Consider the following 12,684-nt stretch of genomic DNA (forward strand, 5'->3'; position numbering starts at 1 on the left):
TATTTCCAAAATTTAACCGAATTTTAAATTGAGTTATTATAGTTTTTATTTTTGCGTCAAAAAATGATTCTTTTTAACAAGTTTAACCTTCCCATGCCGTTCGCAATATATCCGTTTCGGGGAAATTTGAGTTGTAGTTTGATTTCGTTCTCCTGGCTGTAAATGTTAACCGATTTTGATGATATTATATTCATTGTGTAGGTAATTTGTTCTTATTACTCAAAATTTTAAAATAAAGTCGATATGTATTACCAAGTTATCAGAAACTGGTTCAGAAAGTAAAAAGTCCGAAAAATCAATTTTATTTTTAAAATGCTCATAACTTTTGACAGCTTTTCTGTATTTAAGTGTTTCATTGATGTTTGAAATCGTCAAGAATCCATCTATCCGACAGTGTATGGATATGTTGGGGTCCAATGAAAGTTTTGACCGCTATCTCAGATCTTCCGGTAGAAAAAAATCTAACTTAAAAAAAACGATATCCTATTTTTGCTTTGCTTAGCTGTATTTCATTTCCCAATGAACTGATTTTAAAAACTCAAATTTCAATTTGTTGACGTTAATTTGATCATTATTTTCATAGAACATACTTGGTCTGTCAAAATTCCTAGTTCTTCAGTAGATTGGAATGATGATAAAGAGATTCTAAATGTGCGCTTCGGGTCATATTGACCCGAACGGCATGGGAAGGTTAATATAAATAATGATGAACATTTTTCAATTGTATTCTTTTTGATTTTTGTTGAAGTGTTCTGTGGTTTTGACCAAATTTTCCCGGCTATTGCCTTGATTTTGGGTTGAATTGTTTTTAATCAGATGCCTCGATTTTGCCTGGTTTTAAGTTAAAATTGCCCGGATTCACCCGGTCAGAATATACCAAACTAGGGGACCTTTGATCACTTTTTTCATTCATTTTAGAATATTTTGGAAAAAACTGCTTTTTCGTAATACCTAAAAGCTTTAAAAACCTTACTGAGGTGAGGAGTTTTAAACATGATCATGGATTGCAGAAAATTCAAACGACATTTGTGGTCATAAATAAATGTTTGTTACAAAACCAGATTTAGAGTTTCGGGGTAACTTTGATCACTGTGGTTTTTACGTATCTCAACATTTTCAAATTTATTGTTTTGATGTCATTAAGCACAGAAGGCTCAAAACATCGATAACAGTAATTTTATGTTTGGATTCAATTGAATTTTTCAACGTTTTCTTTCAAAAAGAAATATACTCGAAAGATGGACAATGCTGCTGCATACATTTAGGGGCAAAAATTATAAACATTTCTCAATATTTTTTGGCCTCGAAAACAAATAAAATTTTACCTTCATGCAATTCCCTAAGTCCTCGTCCTGTTCCCAGTTTCTTTTTTTTCTTCAAACCTTACCATTTGATAGGGTTTTTAGCCATTTTTCCAATACAGGCTTTTTCATGGAAAATGACCGTTTTATTCAGTATCCAAAAATTATCATCAAATGACCATAAAAATAACACTTTAACTTAACCTTAACCAAGAAAAATAGTTGAACTTTCACATTAAACAACCCATTTGCTCCTAAATGCTTAAATTTGATCAGGAGAAATGTTTGTTTGTGAGCCTTCAAAAAACCAGATATTTTGAGATTTTAAAATTATATTTTAAGTAATATAAAAAATCTCCTAATAAAAACCAAATTTAGCTTATTTGTAACTCAATTTACAGACTTTCAAACGTAGTAAATAGTTTTCAGATATTTTAACTTTATACTTAGTTAATGATGATTATCTGCAAAAATTTCATGTTGATCAAAGTTACCCCGCTGATCAAAGTTCCCCCAGTTTACGGTACCTCGAAATTATTCTGGCAACCTTAAATTCAATGCTTATGATACATACACAGTCAGATCTTGTCAGCATCCCGGTGAGTAGTAAAAGTACATTTACTACCCATCTTTACAAGGCCGGGCCCACTGTGCAGTATTGGACGCAAAGACAACTAGAACACAGGGAGGAAGAAACGTGGACAACAGTACCATACGTTTCCATGATAAAATTTTTTAATTGGGAGCTTATATGCTAAAAAGTGTGTGCTCCTGGATATCGGTCCTCGATTATCCCTCCTCAAATGGATGGAAATAAGGTTATTCCATAGAGAAACTCAAAGTTGCAGGCGAAATTTGATGTTCATTAATTTGTTTCAAAACATTTTTCGTTATTCTGGCTACCTTAAATTCAAAGACCTAAACAAGTTATTTAATCTTAATAATAATTGAACATAAACTTTGAAAAAATGCTGCTTATTTTGAGAAAAAACATTATAGGTAGTTGAATGATTTTCTGTGTTGAACCATTTAATCTATATTGAGGGTCATTTAAGGTTTTTCCAGTGTAACTAAGTCAGTGAAACTGCATAAAAGTGTTCCTTATTTATTTTACAGCCTCACCGGTGAATGTCATGTTCTTTAAGTAGGAACATTTCTAGTTTTGAAAATAATTAATGGAAAAAGTAGATTATAAAAAAAAATAAAAAAAAATCAATAAAAAAAGTGAATCTCTGATATTTTTTGAGAAAAAGTTTAAATATTCTATATTCATTGAAATGTACCTTCTTTAAATAATTCAAATCACACAAAACCAATGTATAAAAGAAAAATAATTAGTTTATACTCAATGAGGTTGTGTTAAAAACAGAACAAAAACAGTTGCAAATGAGTGAATTCATGTCACAATAAAAAGCATTTTTTTTATTTTACGAGAAAACTTTGGCATTATATCAGGGCCGGATTAAGCCGTCAGGGGTCCGGGCAAATTTTCAAGGCATGTCCCTATTTTTTTCCTTTTTAATTAAAGATATATCCATAGCAGTTTGTTAACAAAAAAAATCTTGTTTTTCGTTTATTCAATCTCGAGAGATCTATCCTGATTAAATATTTATCATCTCATTAAAATTTCAGTTGAAAAAGTCGAAGTCAAAATTTAAATCAGAATTCTCCCTTAGAAATACACTTGTGAACCACAAAAATACAATTCAGAGTTCAAGTCTGAAATTACAGTGCAGAATAAAATTTAAAATTCAAAATTTGGTTAAAAAACTTTAGTTAAATTTCCGAAAACGGATATAAAAATTTGTTGTAATAAAGATTCAAAACCTAAAATAATACCATATCAGTTGATATAAGTTTTTTTAAACAAAATTCAGTATTGAAGAGCACAATCTCAATTTAGCCGCCGACCGTGGCCTAGAGGATAGCGTTCAAGACTTCCAAGCCAGAGGTCATGCGATCGAGTCTCGGTCACGGCATACATAGTACACTTTCTGTGGGTTGGTGGTATTAGCATTAGTAAAATGCTAGCCATTATATCCTTGAAAGATGTACGCTTTAGTCTTAAGTAGAATTTAGATCTCTTCAAAGAAACATGAAGTTTCACTGAGATCCTTTATGTGTGTGTTAGTTTAAAAAAAAATTAGTTCGAAGGAATGATTCAAATTATAAATTAATACTTTAGAATTTTAAAAGTTGACAACATTGAAAGAACAATTCCTCGAAATCAACCCTAGAATATAGAACATGATTCCAATATAAGTAGGGGAGAGTGAGGATACTTGATCCCTGGGGATACTTGATTCCTTCGCTATATTTCGAAACCAAAATGTATCACAAATTTCAAATGTTCTAGAAAAATGTGCCAAACAGAACACAACAACAATTCTGTTATCCGAACAAATTTTTAAAACTTCAATTTCGAGTTATTGAACTTTGTTAGAAAATTTTCACAAAATGTGATTTGAAGATCTTTTTTTATCACTTTAAAATGTTTCTCATGTGAAAAATAATTATAAAAATATTTATTCCAATATGTCAATCGTTAGAGTATAACATGAATTTCATAATGCCATATTTTCAAAGCAATAGTAAACTCTAAATTTTTTTTGAGAAGAATTTTCCAAAATGTATGTTATGGGTATAAACAAACCCTTGAGTGAAAAAAGATGTATTTTTCATCTGAATGGATCGTGTTCATTAGTAATTGTGAAATTACTAATATTTGTCCAATAACTTATGATTATCGAGCAATTATCTGTTAAAAAGGGCTAAGAATACTGTTTTTATCTAAAAAATAGCAAATTGCGCCTTAAAGTATGCAATGAATCTATGGTAGAAGACAAACTTTTATAATTCTATTTATAATTTATAATTTCATTAGATTTTTGCCTAGAGTCAGGGCACCCTGAATTGAGGATCAAGTCTCCTTTAGTAAAGGATCAAGTCTCCGTAACATAAAAAATATCACAATTTTTTTAGTCTCACGAAAATGCTTCTAGCTCATCTACGAGTTCATATATCGTTCTAAGTTTTGGAGCATATAAACTTGATATTACACGCTGTCAGAAAATGCAAAGGACGGCGAGTTGCTAAATTTTCCCAAAAAGATATGACCAATATAAGAAAAGGGGATCAAGTATCCCCATCCTCCCCTATTCAAATCAAATTCAGTTAAAGAATAAAAAAAAAAGAAAAATATAACAGAATTCATCAATAAAGAGTTTCGAATAAAAATCCAGTGCCAGGGCTCGGTGCAGTCATCCATATAAGAAATAAAATTTTTTAGAAACAAAAATCAAAACGAATTTAATATATGGTTGTATAATTTGAATAAAGAGCATTTTTTACATTTCTTCATTAGATACGGCTCAAACTTTAAGAAAAATAATGAGCATTGTAATATCTGATTGATCAAATCATTGTGTCTCTAAAAAAACAAGCAGAACCATACTTCAAAACTCGGATATCGAATGTTGGCAGTTTGAATTTGAAAATTGAAAAATAGAAGACTGTATTCGTTATTAGTTTTCAGATTATCAAAATCTCTAAATCTAGCTCCGTTTTTGAATTTAAAAAGGTAAAAATTAGGATTATCGATAAATTGCATGTTTTAAAACTGTGAAATTTAGAGTTTATCTCTTGCTTGTGGAAAAATATATTTTTTTCAAAATGAAAGGATTTTTTTTATTACTGCCTCATAAAAATCATAATTTGTAAATGTTTACTTCTTTGTCGAGAGTTTGAAGTTTTGAAACGTTTCTCTACCATTTTAACGTTTGCTTAACCCATATGAAGCCTTCAGGACCATAGGCATAAAAGTGCTAAAATGGTCAAATTAGAGTTTATAAAACATAGCGATTTTTGATGTTTTCAACTATATTTGGTGAAATTTTCAGATTTATACAATTTTTCCATTAAACTTTTCCGATCGAACGAAAGTTACAACTATCTGGAAAATGTTTGAAAACCGAGAAAAAAAGAAAACTTTTAGGTGCGTTTTCTCGAAAACAGCTTTGATGCACATCTAACTCCTTGGTTCTTAGTGCCTTTATGTAACTTTTTTTAGCGTACTGTCTAATGTGAATTAAATTGTTATCCCCAATGTATGTTATTCCACATTATATTTTAGAACTTATGAAAATTTGTGTATGTTTCTTTAGCGAGTTATGGAGGCATCTGAAGAAAATTTTATTGAAAATATATTTTATACCATCGAGCCGAGGAGAAATTAACTTATATTTTAGAGTCCCCTCCCTCCCCCTCCCGTTTTAGTTTAAGGTTTATAATTTTTTGACTTCTAATATAGTTTGGCAGTTTTGCTGGCTGTTTACAGCAAAACTTTAAATTTGAGCCGGGGGGCCTAGGGCAATTACCCCCATTCCCCTACCCCATATTTTATTACAAAAAATAAAGATCTTCTTTGAAAATTATGAGACAATTCTGATACACAAAATTTCAGAAAAATCTGTTGAAATCCAGCTGAGTTACAACAGCGCGAATGAGTGAATTCACATCACAAAATCTGATTTTTTTGTAAAATTGTAAAGGAAAATATGCTGTTTAGACCGTTCAGTTGTTCGCATTTTTATAAATCGCACATCATTTTGCTGATTTTTCACTAGTTCGTTATTTTCAAATAAAAAAAAACAAAAGTATTGAAATCAAAACTAAAAGATTTTATTGGTGAATTGATTCCTATTGCTATTCAAATGCCATACAAAATTAGGAAAAAGTTAGGAAAGGATACTGAAATTTATGATTGTACAACTCGAAATAACAAAATATCACATTTAAAAGTGCACATTAAATTTGAAGGTTCTAATAGAATAACTTGAAATTTCGTGACGTAAATTTAGTCCACTACTCTATTCTGTATAAATTAAGGGAATTCACGTCACAACTTTAAGGAGGCATAACTTTGTTCGTTGTTGTTCAATCTAGAATATACGCTTATCAAATTTTGGGTTATTGTTTTCTCTACAACTTATTTGAAGACACCGATTTCCTATTTCCACAGAAAGAACGAGAATTTTCAAATTAACCAAAAAATATTCATTTTGAAAGAAATTCAATTAGCAACCGATTGCTACTATTTTTTGAATTTTCAAGTAAATTGGTTGACTTCTAGAATGATAACAGTTCAGAAAAAGGCCGGAAAAGCGATTTCACGTCACGGCGGGATGTGTCCAAAGCCAATTCTTTGATCACATTTTATTTTAAATGTAACGATAGTACTTGTCCTGAAACATTAGTTTCATAAAGAATCGGAAATCAGTTCTTTTTCAAACTCATGGATATATTCAAACAAATTTGATGGTAAATCCTAACTAAATTTTTAGTTTATATTTTTGAAATATATGAAATCCGACTAGCCTTCGAGTTTTGAACACACTGTTCCTCTGGCAAAACTAAAGCAATACTAAACGCTTTTCACACTTCACCTCTACACATTTATTGAAATGAACCCTGCTTTTCTTCCAATTGCTGCCTGGAAGACTCAATCAGGTCTCCATTCGACCTACCAAGCAACTACTATCCAGAAGTGGTCTAAACTTGTCCCAGGACAAGTTGGCACTCTATCAGACAAAGTGGTCGAAGGTATTATTCATGGTCACTTTTTTCTCGTCTTGATGGTGGTGGGTGACCCACTAGTAGCTTCAAAATTGCATTTCACCTTAATGAACTTGCAGAATATTTCGATTCGATTGAGTTCTAACTTAAGTTGAAAGAAATTTAAGGTTTTTTATTTCTAAAATTTTAACTTTAAAATTTAAAAAGGATTTGGTTAAGACCTTCTACCTTACTTAGACGATCGATGCATTTTGCAGAGCTGCATCATCCAGAGCTAGATCTTTTCCTTCACTTTCTCAATGTCTAAACCGGGTACTACATACTGGCCAAGCTGAGGGAGTTGGGAGCTGGAAAAGCCAACCTACAAGATCAATTGGACCACTTTTCCAGAGCCCACAACAGTAGGGAAAAAATTACTCCAGGAGGACTGTTGGACATCCCGGGTCCCGTGCCCGGAGTTATTCCTCAATCGTTGCTCTCGACGTTAAGTTATCATCGGTTCGGTGCGCGTCTTCAAGCGAGATTTGATTTGAAGAAACGTCTTCTAAAAACAAGTGTTCTAGTTTAACGATCATCAACGCTCAGCGGGATCTGTCCGGAAAACTTCGCTGTAATCACTCATTTGGGACAAGAGAGGATAAAAAAAGGGGAAACATAAAAGTGAATACCTACCTACTTTAATCAATCGGTGTGCTCTCGTTTAATACCTTGAACGATCAAGAACATGGGGAAATCGTCTGGAAGTTTGCTGGAACAGTTTCTAAGCTAGAGTTTTAGAGGGGAAAAAGCAAATAAAAGCCAGAGATTAGCGAAAACTAGCGGCGGCGGCGGCGTCTGGCTGGAACGTAACAGACACTAAACGAATCTGAAACCCCTCTGTGTAGCAAGAAAAACGGTGATTATTTTACAGTTTTTGACATAAAGGTGCGCGATGAGGTGCGATCATGTGAGCGAATGAATGAGTGGATCATTACTCAACGCGGAAGATAACAAACAACAGAAAAAAGGGGAGCAGAAAAAAAAACAGTGTGACTCAAAACTGGGCGCCGAAAAATTTTCTTACACAGAAATAAAAAAAAAACAACAAAACGGAACCAACAGTTTTACTCATCAAGAGTGGCGCGCGGAATCATCAGGAAAAAATAAACTGTGTCCGACTAATTCAGTTGGATGCTTAAATCACCCTAGATGATTGGATAGTTTTTAGTGGTGTTGCAGTTGTTGTATGGGATTCGCTTTTAAGTTTTATTTCGTTACGGGAATAGAAGGAACACTTCTCTCCCCTGGGGAGCAAAAAGTGTTTCGCACTGGCTTGAAATACACATTTGGATGAATCAAACTTCGAGGGAGTGCGTACCCTTCCCTCCTTAAAGTATGTTAGCTGATGGAGAAGGAATTTCACGATTCCGATCGGATTGGCTTGGTCGGCTTGTAACAATTTCGGTGTGCATTTCTCCTAAATGGTTCATAATGCTGTGTGTTCCTCGAACAATGAACAAATCTGGTTGATTGGTCCAGTATATGAATGGGATCGTACCGAAGTACGGATTGTTGCTCCCATTAAAATCAGAAACTAATTTGGACTCAAATTGACACCCTTTGGCAAACGGTTCGGTGCTCCAGTACGAAAATTCAGAGCTTTTCTTCATGAACTGAGTTGACCGAGTGCCTTACAGATGGCGTGGTAGAATCTTCTTATGTATGTACGGCTCTGAAAAAAAAATCATCGAAAAAAGTATGATTACACATAATTTAAATTTACACTTCTAACAATATTTGGCTTCTTGTTGTCTGACAGCCAACTGCGTCAATTTCAAGCATCGAGTATGGATAAAATACTGCAAATAGTTTATAGTTGAAATGCTTAAAAACTTAAAACATTACCAAATAGGGTGCATTGAATCAAAAAAAGCACATACACGCAGGCCCGTGCGAAGGACCCACTCATGGGGGGGGGGGGTGTATATTGAAGTTGAACTTGGAAAAACATCAAAACTTTGTTATTTACTGAGCGGTCGTCAACAAAGCTGCTTGGTAAACTTAAATCTTTAAAATCAAAAACTCATATACACTCTCAGATAAAGTCAGAACTATTTGTGTATTCGTGTACCCGAAAAATTGCAACACTATGTTTTGTGAATAACTTTTGAATGATTTAATATAAATGTTAGCAAAAATGTAATCTTTGCATGTGAAAATTATAGTGACGCTCTGTCTACTGGTTTTTGAGATAGCGTCCAATGAATAAGTTTTCTGACTTTTATTTTTGGATACCACGTATGCCATCTAGAATGTATACTATGTACCAATATTTTTTAAATCAAACCTTTTTCTCTAACGTTCTCTATTTCTAAGTCGCGAATGCCACAAAGATGGTAAAACGACTATAATCGAAACAAAAAAAAAATTTATTTTATAATAAAAGTAGTCAAAAAAAACCCATTTCCGAAACCAGACGGGCTAAATGCGCATATTTATGTTTCAAGCTATTTCAGTTCCACTTGCTATATTTTCGGAAAATTTAATTGGAAATGGTAGAAACTGACGTTAAGCATGCGTCAAAGCTAAAAGTTTGGCGAAACTTTAGATATAACTTTTTCTTTTACATAAACATAATCAGGGATACCATATAGCCATTTTCATGGTAATATTTTGTTCGTATCATATTTCTATCAGATCGTTATGAAACTCTTCTATTTTCACTGTAAGTCTGTAATTAGAGTGTAGGATTAATGTTTCAATTAAAAAAGTTTAAATTTTATATGGCTTATCTATTTTTTCTTGATAGATGAATTCAACCTACCTGATATGGGCATTCAAAACCTGTCTTTTATTCCAAAATATTATCATTGAAAACTTTACTAAAAGCGTCAATTTCTGATTCTCATATGATTTTTTTTGATGAATCAGAATGAAAAACCAGAACAGTAATACCTCGATATAAAGCAACGAATTTTTTTTCGTTGCTTTATATCGTAGTTACGTTATATCGAAACACTACTTAAAATAGCCCTTGGAGCATCGATAGTGATCGTAAATGTGAAAAAGTTGATTCTAAATTCTGTTTGTACGGATTTAAGAAACGTAAAAGCGCCATCTGCAGACAGTTTTGTTTTTTAGCTATTAATTCAATACATTCCTTGACGTTTAATAATTGTGATAAATGTCACCAAATAATGACATTCTGATATGATAGGCGATTAAAACCAAACAAAAATCCCAAAGAGGTTGTATTTTCAAAACGGCTCAGAAACATCAGAAATGTTTCTTTGTTATTTTCATAGCAAGTGATAAAATCCGTGCATTTGCGATGGTACAGAAGTCTGTACAGTGATTGATCAACTATCAGCAATCATAAAAACTTATTTGAATAAAAGACTACATGCCCTAACCTCACTTCAGCTTAAGCAACTTATCTGTTGGTGCAAATATAGTCATTAACCTTCCAAAGCCGTTCGCTAAATATCCGTTTCGAGGATATTTGAGTTGTGGTTTGATTTCGTTCTCCTGGCTATAAATATTAACCGATTTTGATGATATTAACTCATTGTGTAGGTAATTTATTCTAATTACTCAACATTTAAAAACAAAGTCGCTATGTTTTTCCAGGTTATCACAAACTGGTTCAAAAAGTAAAAAGTCCGAAAAATTAATTTTATTTTCAAAACACTCATAACTTTTGACAACTTTACTGTATTTAAGTGTTTCAGTGATGTTTGAAATCGACAAGAATCCATCTATCCGACAATGTATAGATATGTTGGGGTCCAATGAAAGTTTTGACCGCTATCGAAGATCTTCCGGTAGAAAAAAATCTTACTTTAAAAAAACGACATACAGTTTTGACTTTGCATAGCTGTATTTCATTTCTTAATGAACCGATTTTCAATACAACAATTTTAATTTTTTGTCGTTAATTTGATCATCATTTTCATTGAACATACTTGGTCTGTTAAAATTGACAGCTCTTCAGTATATTGGAATGATGATAAAGATGTTTGAAATGAGCGCTTCGGGTCATATTGACCCGAACAGCTTTGGAGGGTTAAGTTTTGAAATGGAGATACATGCTCTAGGCTGGATTTTCAAAAGCACAAAAGCGACTATCACAATACTGAAAGTACTGGAGTTACATTTTCAACGCTTGCGCTCATTCGCTCTTTATGCCTCTGAAAATTTACCGCATGACTCATAAACAACATTATTATATTTTTATGACAAAAAAACTATTGAAATTAAACATATTTATTCAAATTAGAAACATTTTTAAAAGTTACGTAATTGTATAGAGGCAAAAGTTGCTTTATATTGGGTTACGTTATATTGAGGTTGCTTTAAAAAGAGGTTGCTTTATATCGAGGTATTACTGTAATATTTTTGTTTACAGATTCTGACGGCACGAGTATTAAAATTCAATATATTTTAACAACTCTGACAAAATTCTTGTTTGAATTTTAAATTTTAAATTTTAAATTCATCATGTCATGTGTCGAAAGCGTATCACCCACAAACTGCACCAATTAGATATTTTGAGCTACCAGCAATTTCGTCAATCGGCTGTATGCGCATCCCAAGTAACAATTTTAGCTTTATTATGGTCAGCAAAATATCGTTTGGACTATCGCATTAATCTCCATAAAAAGCTAAAGCGCATTCTATAACATCACCTGGACTCTAATAAAGCCAAAATCAGGCTATTTGGCCCTACCCTAGAAACGTCATCAAGACATATAATTGTTGGTCATCAATGTTGGTCACCTAAGCTTTTAAAAAGCTTTTATTAAATATGTTAGAAATTTTTGTTTTTTTCGGTTCTGTCAGTTCTCGGAGTTTTTTTTTTATTTTTTCCAGCAACCATAATGGTTGATGAATGATGATTGCATTATTCAGATATGATCTGGTAAAATCAATAGTTAAAAAAAAACAATGTTTTAACCATATATTGAGCGTCTTTTCTACTGCCAGTCAAGATTTTAGGTAAAATGTATATGAAATAGTATCTTAAAATAATTGCGCCTCGTCAAATCTGATGGTCAATCATGATGGAATTGATGGAAAAAGGCCTGAAAAAATATTTTCAATGCTTTCATTGTGAATCCATCAACATGGCGTCATTTTGTGCCCTTCGATTTTGCAACCAACATGGCGTGAGTCAATTCAAAGTTTTATTATGGTTTAATGATGACCCCAAAAAAAGCTACGATTTGACATTTCTCTCGCAAGCCAACCAATTACACGGTAAGGTTGAGTTCCTCATTTCTGAGTTGTTAATCATTAGTACAGTAAATGAGGACAGACTTTTTGAATGAAAAAGGATTGGTTTTGAATGACCCGTGGAATAAATCATGAGTTGAAGTCAAATTTCGTTGTCTGACGCCATCTTGAAATCCAAGATAGCGACTTCCGCTGAACTTTAAAATGGTGTAAATGACTTGAAATCGCATGAAACTCCAACAAAATGGGTATCGGGTGAAAGGGCTAAACGAGTAGAAGTTGAATTTCGCTATCCGACGCCATCTTGAAATCCAAGATGGCGGCATCCGCTCAACTTTTAATGCTTAATGCTGACAAAAAGTCGCATTAAACCACCACTATACGGGTATTGGGTGAAAGGGCTTAACTGGAAGTTGATTTTTTTCTTTCCGACGCCATCTTGAAATCCAAGATGGCAGCTTCCACTGAATTTAAAATACTGTTAATCAATGAAAATCGCTTGAACACAACTTTTTTTCACGTAATACTACATTAAAACTACTATTTTAAGACAATTTAGATCATTTTAAATCACTTTTATTATTTTTTCATTATG

The 12,684-nt window shown here is 32.7% G+C and overlaps 1 protein-coding gene across 14 annotated transcripts in view; it reads left to right on the forward strand.

The window, feature by feature from the left end:
* Positions 1 to 12,684, forward strand: part of LOC129758259 (probable serine/threonine-protein kinase DDB_G0282963) — a 378,135-nt gene that overhangs the window by 182,670 nt on the left and 182,781 nt on the right. The window contains exon 1 of one of the 14 annotated variants that reach the window (XM_055758639.1): positions 7,363 to 7,535. The exons of 10 other annotated variants lie outside the window; for them this stretch is intronic. The gene's annotated coding sequence lies outside the window, so the exon portion shown is untranslated. Of the gene's footprint in view, positions 1 to 7,362; positions 7,536 to 7,570; positions 8,248 to 12,684 lie in introns of those variants that run through there. 3 more of the 14 variants (XM_055728876.1, XM_055757988.1, XM_055728930.1) reach the window with 3 other exon arrangements.

The sequence above is a fragment of the Uranotaenia lowii genome, chromosome 1, assembly GCF_029784155.1.
Source record: "Uranotaenia lowii strain MFRU-FL chromosome 1, ASM2978415v1, whole genome shotgun sequence".
In the NCBI taxonomy this organism is placed as follows: domain Eukaryota; kingdom Metazoa; phylum Arthropoda; class Insecta; order Diptera; family Culicidae; genus Uranotaenia; species Uranotaenia lowii.